The sequence below is a fragment of the Triticum dicoccoides genome, chromosome 2B, assembly GCF_002162155.2.
Source record: "Triticum dicoccoides isolate Atlit2015 ecotype Zavitan chromosome 2B, WEW_v2.0, whole genome shotgun sequence".
Lineage (NCBI taxonomy): Eukaryota > Viridiplantae > Streptophyta > Magnoliopsida > Poales > Poaceae > Triticum > Triticum dicoccoides.
In genome coordinates, this window is record NC_041383.1 from 687,100,778 (window position 1) to 687,112,723 (window position 11,946).

The window sequence follows — 11,946 nt, forward strand, 5'->3', positions numbered from 1 at the left end:
AGAGCTAGAAAACAATCTTTGCCATCAAGGAGATGCCATTGGGCGGGCATCAGGAAGGACGAGGCACGTAAGGCTTGAGCAATTAATTAAGATTCACTAATGGCTGGGGCGCCTCTTGAGACGTTACTGTGCGCACTAACCAAGCTACTGTAGTTATTAACGTGTTGACAGTGTAGATAAGCGGAATGGTTAAAAATATAACACCATCACCATCAATTATCAAGCAAAAACTCTGCTTCAATTAATTATAGTAACCGACATGTCTTAGAAACAATTTTCTGCAACAGCACATGCATATAACCAATTAAAAATGACAGAGGAGATGCAATGAAATGTAAGCCTATATGAATTCCTTCATAGGAATGTGTTGTTACTTATATGGATAGGAGAAGATCCAGAGCACAGCTCACAGGAAATATGATACGATCTCTCTCCTGGTGCCCTGCACAAGCAAGATATAAGATATTAAGCAATTTTACAAACACTTCATCTCTATAAATCCAACGAGTACTCTCTAGCATATATTTTGAAAAGAAGAGGTCTTGTTCATCACTCCACAAAACCTGCATATTAGTGTAGCAAGCAAAGACATGCAAAATATTTTATTAAGCTTTGAAGGCATGCAAAACATTTCCTCGTGGCGAAGAAGACGGTGTCTGGCCGGATCGGGTCATCGTCACGGGGGGTCATGTCGCCATCATCATGCCGGCCATGAAGACATGATTATCTAAGGGAATTTACCTTAAGGTTTACTAATGAAAACATGACAAGAGAAGAACTAAAGATTAATTTAATTAACCTCTATGTTAGCTCTAAGCATCTTGTTATATAGGTTAGCCCGTAGGTCGCATCGATACCTAAAGTTCTCGTTGGTAGTTTGCAAAGGTGAAGGATTGGATAATTACGAAGTTGCAACAAAATGATTTAAATACCAAGAGTTTTAAAACAGAGGAAAGGTGGAAAGGGAAGCGACCTGATTGGTGCTCTTCAGATAGAGATGAAAGACAAAAAGACCGCCAAAAAACCACACATAAATAAAACAGTAGATGATCAGAACCACTCGGCAGGTGTCTTCAACATTGCCCTCCAAATCGATGAATCCTCTGCATCTTTGATCTTAATTATGTACACCCAGCAGAACCCAGACACGTAGAGGCATAGTAGTGTGGTCGAGAATACAAACATATATAATAAACGATAATTACGCTGCACCAGAAAAGCTGGTAGTTAGCACCAAACATTGATTAATAGTTGCAATAGAGATTCATCATGCAGATTCGGATGACAATGAAATATATTAGACTATTAGGCATTAATATAGTTACCAGTCCTATGCATTGACCAACCCAAGGACAGTGATGATCAAAACGCTCCACACAGTTGTTATAGATAGAACAGTGAGAAAAACGAGGTGGCGGATGCAGCATGTAGGTGTGGTAGTACTTGACCTTTACAACGGTTCCATTTACAATAACATCCTTCGTTCGTGGTAAGCGCAATTGTTGTGGAGTCTGACCATTTCCAGTATCATTGTTACGAGGCACCATACCAGGATCTCTACAGAGGTAAGAAGCAGCAGCGTCAAATCCTGGAAAATGAAAGGAACCAACTTCAGACGAGTGTGAACACTACAACAGTGCATATTCATATGACCTGAGGAGAGGACAGAAGCATGAAAGATCATAAAATGTTTCACATGTATTCCCAAATAAGATTGTTGCTGAAACACATCCAAACTGCAACTAATCAAGGGAAACAATAAAAGAATTTAAGCTGAGAAGAAGTAAAGATTAATTTAATTTACCTCTATGTCTGCTCCAAGCAATCTCTTTTGCATTTTAGCGCTTCATGCAAATAGCTTACAACAACAAGAACATTTCCGGTACCTTCTTCCATCATATCCACTTTTCAACAATTCAGCAAATGGCAGTCAGTTCCTAAATGATATTGTTCACAAAGTAAACCCGGGCATGCCAAGTCTACATCGATGGCGACTGCTTGCGAAGGATTAAGATTCTGCTATTAGTAAGTAGGTATAGTACACATCTTGTTATGCAAACAACATCTGTTATTAGATCCTTACAATCACACTTCATGCTTCTATTTTCTAAATTAAAATAACGACCACATTACAGCAAAAAATAAACACACATATATCTAGCTCAATTACCAAAAACACATATTTCCTGCGACTTAACTCTGTTAACTATAAAATATCAATTCAGGTGCAAAGCTTATTACAATACAAATCCCACTGAATGGTCCCTACTGGAACAAAAAGAGATCACATGATGCATACAGAAGGCAAATGATTTTCAAAGTGTAACCTAATCAAGCGCCACAAAATACCATACTGCAAGGGAGACTTGACTCAATTGGGTTTGACACTCAGTTCAAAATGCAGTACCATTTCAGAGTTTTCGACAACAAGTTAACATTATTGGAGAACATCTCATGTGCCACATCTTCGTCAGATTATCTAGTTTGTAGTACATTCTGCTTAGATATTACAACAAAAAGAGCATAACAATACCTTGGGCTCGATGATGTCGGATATGCAAAGCTTGAACTGCTGCATTGGACCGGAATGCCACTAATGTTGCCGCTTCCAGTAAGCCTCATATGACTCTGGTAGTTCGCATTGGCAGTGCCCATAGTAAGGCAAACACATCAGATCAGTTGAACCGGTCAGCAGAATTATCAAACAAAATATTTATTCAGAAAAAAATTGCTCATATCAATACCTCGACGTTGTTCAGGACGAGCCATGTCCATGTCCTCCGCTGTTGTCCGTTCCATCCACCGGCGGGCAGGGATGAGCAGGACGAGCATCTGATGGCGATCTTGTTCTTTGCTTCCTCTTCGATCATGATCTCTTGGTCCCGGCACTCGGCACTGCAGAATGCCTTCTCACCGATGCAATGGCACACAACAATTAAATCAGTATGCCTTTCTGTCTGAAGATGCATAGAAAGAAACAGTTGTTGTATCAAATAATGCAATTGGATGAATGATTTCACCGAAGCAATATGTTCAGTTGCTGTACAAAGAAATAACTGGATGAATGTTTCAAGTTTTCACAAGATTTCCTCCCCAAATGTATATGGGATGTTCCCAGGCGAACAACGCCACAATTATTTGTTGGATAAACTGTTTTCATTCAGGTGTAATCATCGGAGTATCTTCAAACTAAAACTCTGAAAGACTGAGCGTAGTGATAGATGTAAATGCAGTTTCCTTACAGCTTCTTCTTGCAAGTGAAGCAGGAGCTCAAGAATTCTACTTGGCACTAGAGTGAGCGCCATCCGGCCAAGCGGCCTCGGACCAGACTTCACATCCCCGTGCAGGAACTTGTTGAGGGCACCGACATGCCAGCGGTGGCCAGGCCGGGCTGGAGATCATCTTGCCCCCAAGCTTTGGCTAATGTATCCTTCCCATTGATGCAAGGAATCAACTGTCCGCGTCAGCTCTAATACTGAAGGCCTGAAGCATCAAAATAGACACAGACATGATATCCATCAGACCATCAATTCAAAATGATTACAAAAATGGAGCAAAATCTCTCCCCAAATAAACGTTTAGTTCATTCTCAAAGCTAAGATACCCTCAAAACATTAGAAGAGAGTGCTGATAATTATTATTACCAAAATATGTTAGTTACCATTCGGCAGAGGAGACGCCACTGCTGATAATCCTTCTTCCCGAACATGGCGACATCGTGTTCGATGAGTTGAGTAGCTTGGCGACGACAGTGGCCACTCCACAGAAGAAGACGGGCCGGTTGCCCCACACAACCCCTTCTTCAGCCGCTCCACCCGTATCCATGCATCATGCCTCCCGATCCCCTCCGGCTAGCATAGGCGAGGTTAGGGAAGAGGAGATAAGAAAGCACTAAGAAGAAGAAAAGACTGGGAGCTAACAGTGAGCAAATCCGCGGCGGCTTACCTCGACTTGCCATCCTCATCGACGTGTCCCTCTGCTGCGGCTTGTGGCAGTTCACTCTCGTCCGGTTGAGCACCAACAAGGAAGAAGGAGCAGAGCCCAGGCGGGGGCTGGAGGAGGTGGAGCTCAGGACGGGACATGGAGAGGAGTGACCTCGAGCGAAGTGGGGGAGGGCGGCGGCGGCGGCGGCCACGTTTTTCCTAACCCTAGCTAGGAGGGAGACGCTGGGTGCGAGGGGCGAAAGAGTCGCTGGCCAATCCCGCAATTCGTGCGCTCGACCATATCTTTTTTTTTTCTTTATTCCCTCGGCACAGTAAACCGACGTGGCCACCGCGAGAGCTCGCCCTTTGCGCGACTCTAAATGTGTGCGATGGTATGTCTAGCTGAGGAGTGAGGACTAGCTTGATACTCTATGCAAGTGATGTGCCGCCGCAGAGTGGCAGGAGTACCAAATTAGTAGTAGCTGTCAAGAACTTAAGATGCAGAGTGAGTGAATGTGCCGGTAGATACTGATACTACAGTGTTTCCGGCTGTCAACTGATGTAGGCATTTGAGAGGCTATGCGGGGTTTTTCAAATTTTCAATGCATTTTGCTCTGATTTGCTTGCGGCAACCATCCCGGCCCCTATGTGTCCCCTCGGGCTAAAAGACTCGACTGAATTGCATAAAGTAGGTTCGAGTGATGAACACCATTTCTTCGTCGACAACAACAAAATTATTGTGAAATTCTCGGAAAAAAGAAGAGTTCTGCTTGAGATCTTATAAGAAGGGACATTCCGTGCACATCAATCTCTACTCCTTGAAGTGAGTAGTCTTTCTTTCCCTTCTTGCAAGGCGGCTAGGGCACCGTCTTCCTTCCGTCGATCTCCGTCGGTGAGCCCGCGGATTCGTCACCCCTCCACTGGTCGCTCCGGCGACCAATGGCAAGGCAGGGAATCTTGGTGCCTCAGGAGCGATGCTCCGACTGAAAGGCTCCGGCTAGTAGATACGTTATGGGTTTTAGTCCCCGTAGGAGCGCCGCTCGAACGGATGGTTACACTACTTCTCGAAGTAAGTCTTCCGGGCTTCAATCCTTCTCAAGTCCATCAATCAGGACAAATTACACAAAGCTGAAAGCACATTTGCTCCCTTGATGGTTTTGGCAAATGTACACATATCTTTTTGTTGGAATGACATTTTATCTAGCATATATGAGACAAGTTCAACAGTGGCATAACTGAAGTGAGGATGTGGACCCCTTCAAAATGTAAGGACATGAATTAGCAAAAGCTCAAGACTCTTCATTTTCAGTTAAATGATCCAAGATCACATTGAGTCCATACAAAATCCAATACTATTAAAAGGGAATGAGGTTTTGATAATGATCTGGTCACTCAAGTGCTTCGTGATATTGCTCCAAACCCTCAACCACTTTCTCTATCCAAATATGTTCAAAACCCCTTCAAGCCAACTCGGTTCCACCAAACTCTACCTATCCAGATCCACCGAGTTCATCTGGACACTGCCATAGCCAAACCCTAACATTTCGGTCTGACCGAAACAGCTCTCGGTCCCACCGAGATGGCCGTGCCAAGTTTTTGTGATGAAATCACTTCATCTCGGAATCACCGAAACGCGGCTCTACCTTTTCCATTGCACTTCGGTCCCACCGAGATGGTATAGTCGGTCGCACCAAGACCTCCAACATTCATATCTTTTGCACAGGTCGGTCTCACCGAGAATTTTAGTCGGTGCCACCGAATTTGATCGAATGAGTGTAATGGTTGGATTTCGTGTGGAGGCTATATATACACCTCCACCCCTCTTACTCAGTAAGAGAGCCATCAGAACGAGGCTAGACTTCCACCATTCGTTTTTTGAGAGAGAACCACCTACTCATGCGTTGAGATCAAGATATTCCAATCCTACCAAGAATCTTGATTTCTAGCCTTCTCCAAGTTGGTTTTCACTCAAATCCTTCTTCTGCCATAGCCAAATCTATGAGAGAGAGTTGAGTATTGGAGAGACTATCATTTGAAGCACAAGAGCAAGGAGTTCATCATCAACACACCATATATTACCTTTTGGAGAGTGGTGTCTCCTAGATTGGTTAGGTGTCGCTTGGGAGCCTCTGTAAGGGCATATTTCTCCCTAAGTGGTTTTGGTGATTGATGACAATGCATATGCGGACTAATCATGTGCATTGAGCATTTTAGATATCTCATGTCTAGGCACAAGACGATTCGGTGCCCCTCGGAGCCTATCTAAGATGGCTTTTCTCTATGTTTCTTTTTGGTGGATTTGAGTCGTAGGAAATCCATACTACTAAGAGGGGGTCCGCTTCGGAAAGGTTAGCGTGGAATCAACACGTACACATCTGTTCCTTTGCACCACCTTTCCTTCGCTTCGATGGAGCACCGTCCGTTTATCCATGTCTCTGTGATATGAAGGTAGCCAAGTGCTAAAGCCTCTGTGCCATGCGGTAGTACTGCTCAAGGGAGTGGTAGTACGCAGGGGCCAGCGGTAGTACCGCTCCTTGTGAGCGGTAGTACCGCTGCCTCCAGCCCTGACGCTGATGCATGCGGAAGTAGGCGCAGATGTAATTTTTTACATCCGCCCTTACGCGGTAGTACCGCGACGCCTGTCCGGTGTCGTGGTTCTAAGCCTGACAGTAGAGTGGGGGGTAGGTATGGAGAGGCAAGGTCCTAGCTATGGAGAGGTTGTAAACACAAGGGATGTACGAGTTCAGGCCCTTCTCGGAAGAAGTAATATCCCTACGTCTCGGAGCCCGGAGGCGGTCGAGTGGATTACGAATATATGAGTTACAAGGTGCCGAACCCCTCTACCTGTGGAGGGGGGTGGCTTATATAGAGTGCGCCAGGACCCCAGCTAGCCCACGTAGGAGAGGGTTTAAGGTGAGTTAAGTCCGGGGCGTTACTGGTAACGCCCCACATAAAGTGTCTTTACTATCATAAAGTCTACTTAATTACAGGCCGTTGCAGTGCAGAGTGCCTCTTGACCTTCTGGTGGTCGAGTGAGTCTTCATGGTCGAGTCCTTCAAGTCAGTCGAGTGAGTCCCTCGTTGGTCGACTGGAAGGCGACCTCTTCTAAGGGTGTCCTTGGGCAAGGTACTTAGATCAGGTCCATGACCCTACCCTAGGTACATGACCCCATCATTAGCCCCCGAATGGATTGAGGCTTCGAGTGAGGAAGGAGTTGATGTTGTTTCCGATTAACCTTTGCACACTGGTCGTGCGTTGTTCTGGACCAAAGAATCTCTTCGTCGATAGTGAGCAACTTGTCCTCAGTCGACTCGATCCATTCTCTTCTTTCGTCGAGTGATCTTTCGGGCTTCGACGATCTCCGAGCGACGGATCGCGGGAAACCCCGCGTCTGACAGACCGATCTGCCGTTCGCGGATTCCGCGGGATGCGAAATTTGGGGACGCGCGCGAAGCAGAGCGGACCGCGGCGTTCGGATGGGACGGGACATAGACGCCTCGATCTCCGCGCCGCTTTCTTCGCCACGTATCCCGTCTGCATAACTGTTCCTGGATATGATTAGATCGACCGGGCCCACCTGTCATCCACTTGGAAGGGACCTTATAAATGCGCCCGACGAGGATTTTTTGTACTGTGCCTCAGCATTCTCTCTCTCTCTGCTCCCTTCGTCCCCGTCCAGCGCGCTCGCTCTCGCCCCCGCACAACTTCCCCTCGCGCGTCTCGCCGGCAACCATGGCCAAGGAGAAGACGGCGGTGTTGGAACGCGCGAAGAAGGCGTCGGCGTCGGAGAAGGCGAAGGGGAGATCTACCAGCCGCGGCGGGTCTTCGTCCAGAGCCCGCCTGCCGAAGGGCTGGGTCCAAGGAGACTGGATCCAGTCGACCATCACAGAGAAAGATCTCCTCGACATGGCCAACGAGGGCTTGATCCCTCATGGAGCTGCGAGGCTTCCGGGGAAGGAGTGGCAGCCCCAGCCAGAAGAGGGTGAGTGCGTGCTCTTGGCCACCCATGCTGATCGTGGATTTTCTTTGCCGCCGAGTATTTTCTTCCGTGGCTTCTTGAACTTCTTTGGAGCGCAGCTCCACCACTTTACCCCAAATTCTATCGCCTATCTTGCCGCGTTCGTGTCCATGTGTGAGGGTTTCCTGGGCTGTCGACCGCACTGGGGCTTGTTCAAGCATATATTCACGTGTCGCTCTCAGACCGTAAAGAAGGCGAGCCCAGGCAACGAAAGAACCCGAGTCGTCCAAATGTGTGGGGGTCTGGGGATCCAGGTGAGGAATAAGAGCACCTTCCCGCCCATGACCTTTCCCGAGTCAGTCAGAGGCTGGCAGTCGACCTGGTTTTACTGCCAGGACCAGTCGACGCCGGGGCAGTCGAGTGGACTTCCTCAGTTTACCATGGACCGAGTGAACAAGCCCTCCTCTCTGAAGTTGATTCCGGAGGAGAAAGCTGACGTGAAGATGTTGATGGAGCGCGTGGTGCAGTTGGTTCGGGAGGGAGTGACGGGCATGGATCTCCTGGAGGTCTTCCTTAGGCGTCGTATCCAGCCCCTTCAGTTTCGGAGCCACTGCATGTGGCTGTACTGTGGGACTGAAGACGAGACTCGAGTCCATCCAGAAGCAGTCGATGATGTCACTCTGGAAAGATGGATGGCCGCCGTTACCGGAAGCAAGGATAACCCACGCGGAGCTAGAAGGATTCCTCCACTCGACCACAACAGCGATCCAAACAAGGTATGCCTGCTCTGCTCTCCACTGTGTCCCTGTCACATTCGTTTCTGTTTATCCTGCCGACTGGTCGATTGATCCTTGTCTTGATATCTACCAGGCCCTCACCGAGCTGTACTCGATGCCCAATGGGGCACAAGCTCCGACTGAGGAGGGTGAGGCGAGTGGGGGCGAGAGCCAGGAGGAGGAGGAATGGGACTCGGACGTTGCTGAGGATGATGATGACGATGATGATGATGACGGTGATGAAGATGACGTTGAAGACGAGGAAGAGGAGGAGGAGGAGGTCGTACCACCGCGCTCAGAAAGGCGGTCGAAGCTTGTCCACGACCCTTCGACTGAACGTGGCAAGGGGGTTGCGACCGTTGCTCAGTCGACCAAGCGCCCTCGGACCACCTCTCCGGTGCCGACTGAAAAGGCGCCGAAGCAGCCCAGGGCGGCCCCGTCGAAGCCGATCAAGCTCCTGCCGAAGATGAAGGTGTCCATCCCCACCATATCAGGGTAATCGTGCTGCTTAAGTCTTCTTATTTTGTGTGAACTTTGTCTCTGGTTGACGCTGAAGTTAGTCGACTGATTCTTTGGAGTTGCAGTGCTGCTACTTCTGAGACCTCAGCCCGGGCTGATGACCATGAGATGGAGGACGCATCAACTTCAAAACCAGGTACTATATTCTTAACGCCGTTTTTAGTCGACTGACTCGCGATCTCTGATCCTGATTCTTCTCCGTAGCTCCACCCAATGCTGTTATCAATCTCCCTGATGATGATGAGGATGAGGAACCGCTGAAGCGTAGAAGGAGTAGGAAAACGTCCGCCAGCAAGGTGCCCCAGGATGTGACGGCGCCTGAGATTCTGATTGCGGAGGAAGAGAACACCACTCGACACACGGTGTCTTTCGCAGATCCATTGACGAGTGCTCAGCAGCCCTCCCTCTTCACGACGCACCACGTCCCAGAGGACCAAGCTGGCGCGGCGAAGGAGGCGATACGCCAGGCAGGAATCATGATGGAGCAGTTGAAGACCATCCAGGATGCGAGCCAGGCAGCTTATGACGCCAGTTCTGCCCTCCAAAGCAATGTTCAGGTCAGTCGACCACCGTTTGTTCTGTTGGATATGCTACCAAAAACTTTTCCTTTCCAGAATTTATAGTAGTCACCCACTGGGTGTGTCGATTAAACTCCGTGTTAGCGGGGGCACGCCGAGTGCACCCGCTGGGTGTAGTCCCCAAGGCTAAGGTCGACTGCTGGCAGTCGGCCTTAGGCTTTATGATGTCAATCTTTCTGTCAGTCGACTATGTCGACTGGATTTCACAAACCGGTGGGGGCACGCTGAGTGCACCCACTGGGTGTACTCCCCGAGACTGTGGTCGACTGCTTGCAGTTGATTACAGTCTTAAAGAATACATCTCCTTTTTTTGAGGTCGACTGGTCGACTTTATCTTCAACAGGATTAGTGGGGGCACGCTGAGTGCACCCACTGGGTGCAGTCCCCGAGACTACGGTCGAATGCTTGTATTCGGCTGTAGTCTTAGAAACGTGTGATTTTTCCTTTTTCACTCGGAAGTGAATTATATTTGACATTTAGTCGATTGGTTCTTCACAGAACTCCTATGATCTTGTGGCTCGCTACTCTGAGCTGGAAAACAAGCATACTCAACTCGAGCTGAGCTTGAAGCTGGTTCAGGAGAAGCTGACGAAGGCAAAGGAGGAGACCGAAGGTATGTTTGGTGAGACCCTGACGACTGCTTTTCCCCTTGCTTGTTTCAAAATCTGATCTTGCTGTAACTTGCAGGTAAGGTAAGGGAGGCCCAACAGAAGAAAGACCTCGAACTAGCTGAGAAGATCAAGCTTGCTGACGAGAAGTTAGCTTCAGTCACCAAGCTTGAACAAGACAATACCAATCTGAAAGCTGCTCTTGGGATCGCCAACAAGGAGGTCAGTCGATTGAAAACTGATAAAGCTGCCCTGACCGACCAAGTCAGTAAGTTGACTGGGAAGAAAAATGATCTGGAGGCCTTCCTGAGTGGTCTTGCCAAGAAGCTGTTTCTTATGCTTGAAGGTAAACCTCTATGCTCGGCAAACATTTCCAATCGTGGTTTTTCCATTCGACCATCCCCTTGACTCAGTGATCATCCTTGCAGAATTTTGCCAAAACTTTGAAGAAGAAACTAGCCGGCTGGAGCCAAACCTCGACCCCGTCAATTCTCCGGTGAACGACGAAGTTGCCATGGATGTTTTCCGACTGGAGTCTCGTGTTGCAGCTGTCGTGGACTATCTCGCAAGGCTGAAGGCCGCCACATCTCGCATCGACTCGACACTCTGGCCTGGGGAGACACTTCAGAATGACCTTGAGTCGCTGATGGCTCGCTTGAACACGATCCCTGGTCGAGTGCAGGAATGGAAGAAGTCCTCGGCTCGGTGCGGTGCAGATGTTGCTTTGTGTCTGGCCCGAGTCCACTGCAAAGATGCGCGAGAAGAGAAGCTGGCGGCCCTCCGGGTGGCCAACACCAAGAAACACGACTTCAGGTCCTTTATGGAAACTTTCCTTGCGGCTGCCACTCGGATCGCCGACGGAATTGACCTTGATGAGTTTGTTGCACCTTCCAGCCCTCCACAGGAGGGGTAAAAAACTTCTTCTAGCTCGACGCTTTAAATTTGCCTCGGTATGCCGAGTGGAATTGTAACCGATAAACCTTAACAGGCTTAACGCCTGAGCACTTTCGGTTCCTTTAGATATCGATTCAAACTTGAATTTGGTGCTTGAATACGATTGCTTTTGGCTCGAAATGTCTTTTGCAGGTTCAAAGCAAGGCGCCTTTACTGCAATCGACTTATTCTTTAGTCCACTTAGGCGAGCACTGGGCTGCGGCTAAGCCTCCGAGTGGAAGTCCGGCTTACCACTCGGTAGGATTTTTATAACTTAGGCGAGCACTGGGCTGCAGCTAAGCCTCCGAGTGAGGGGTTCACTCTTCACTCGGTAGGATTTTTATATCTTAGGCTAGCACTGGGCTGCAGCTAAGCCTCCGAGTGAGAGGTTCACTCTTCACTCGGTAGGATTTTTATATCTTAGGCTAGCACTGGGCTGCAGCTAAGCCTCCGAGTGAGAGGTTTGCTCTTCACTCGGTAGGATTTTGATAACTTAGGCGAGTGCTTGGACTGCAGCTAAGCCCCCGAGTGAGAGGTTTGCTCTTCACTCGGTAGGATTTTGATAACTTAGGCGAGTGCTTGGACTGCAGCTAAGCCCCCGAGTGAGAGGTTTGCTCTTCACTCGGTAGGATTTTGATAACTTAGGCGAGT

General features: G+C 48.4%; 1 pseudogene; it reads right to left on the bottom strand.

Moving 5' to 3' along the window:
- Nucleotides 1–212: 212 nt before the first annotated feature.
- On the bottom strand, nt 213–4,262 carry LOC119365620 (annotated as a pseudogene).
- Between the last annotated feature and the right edge of the window lie 7,684 nt (nt 4,263–11,946).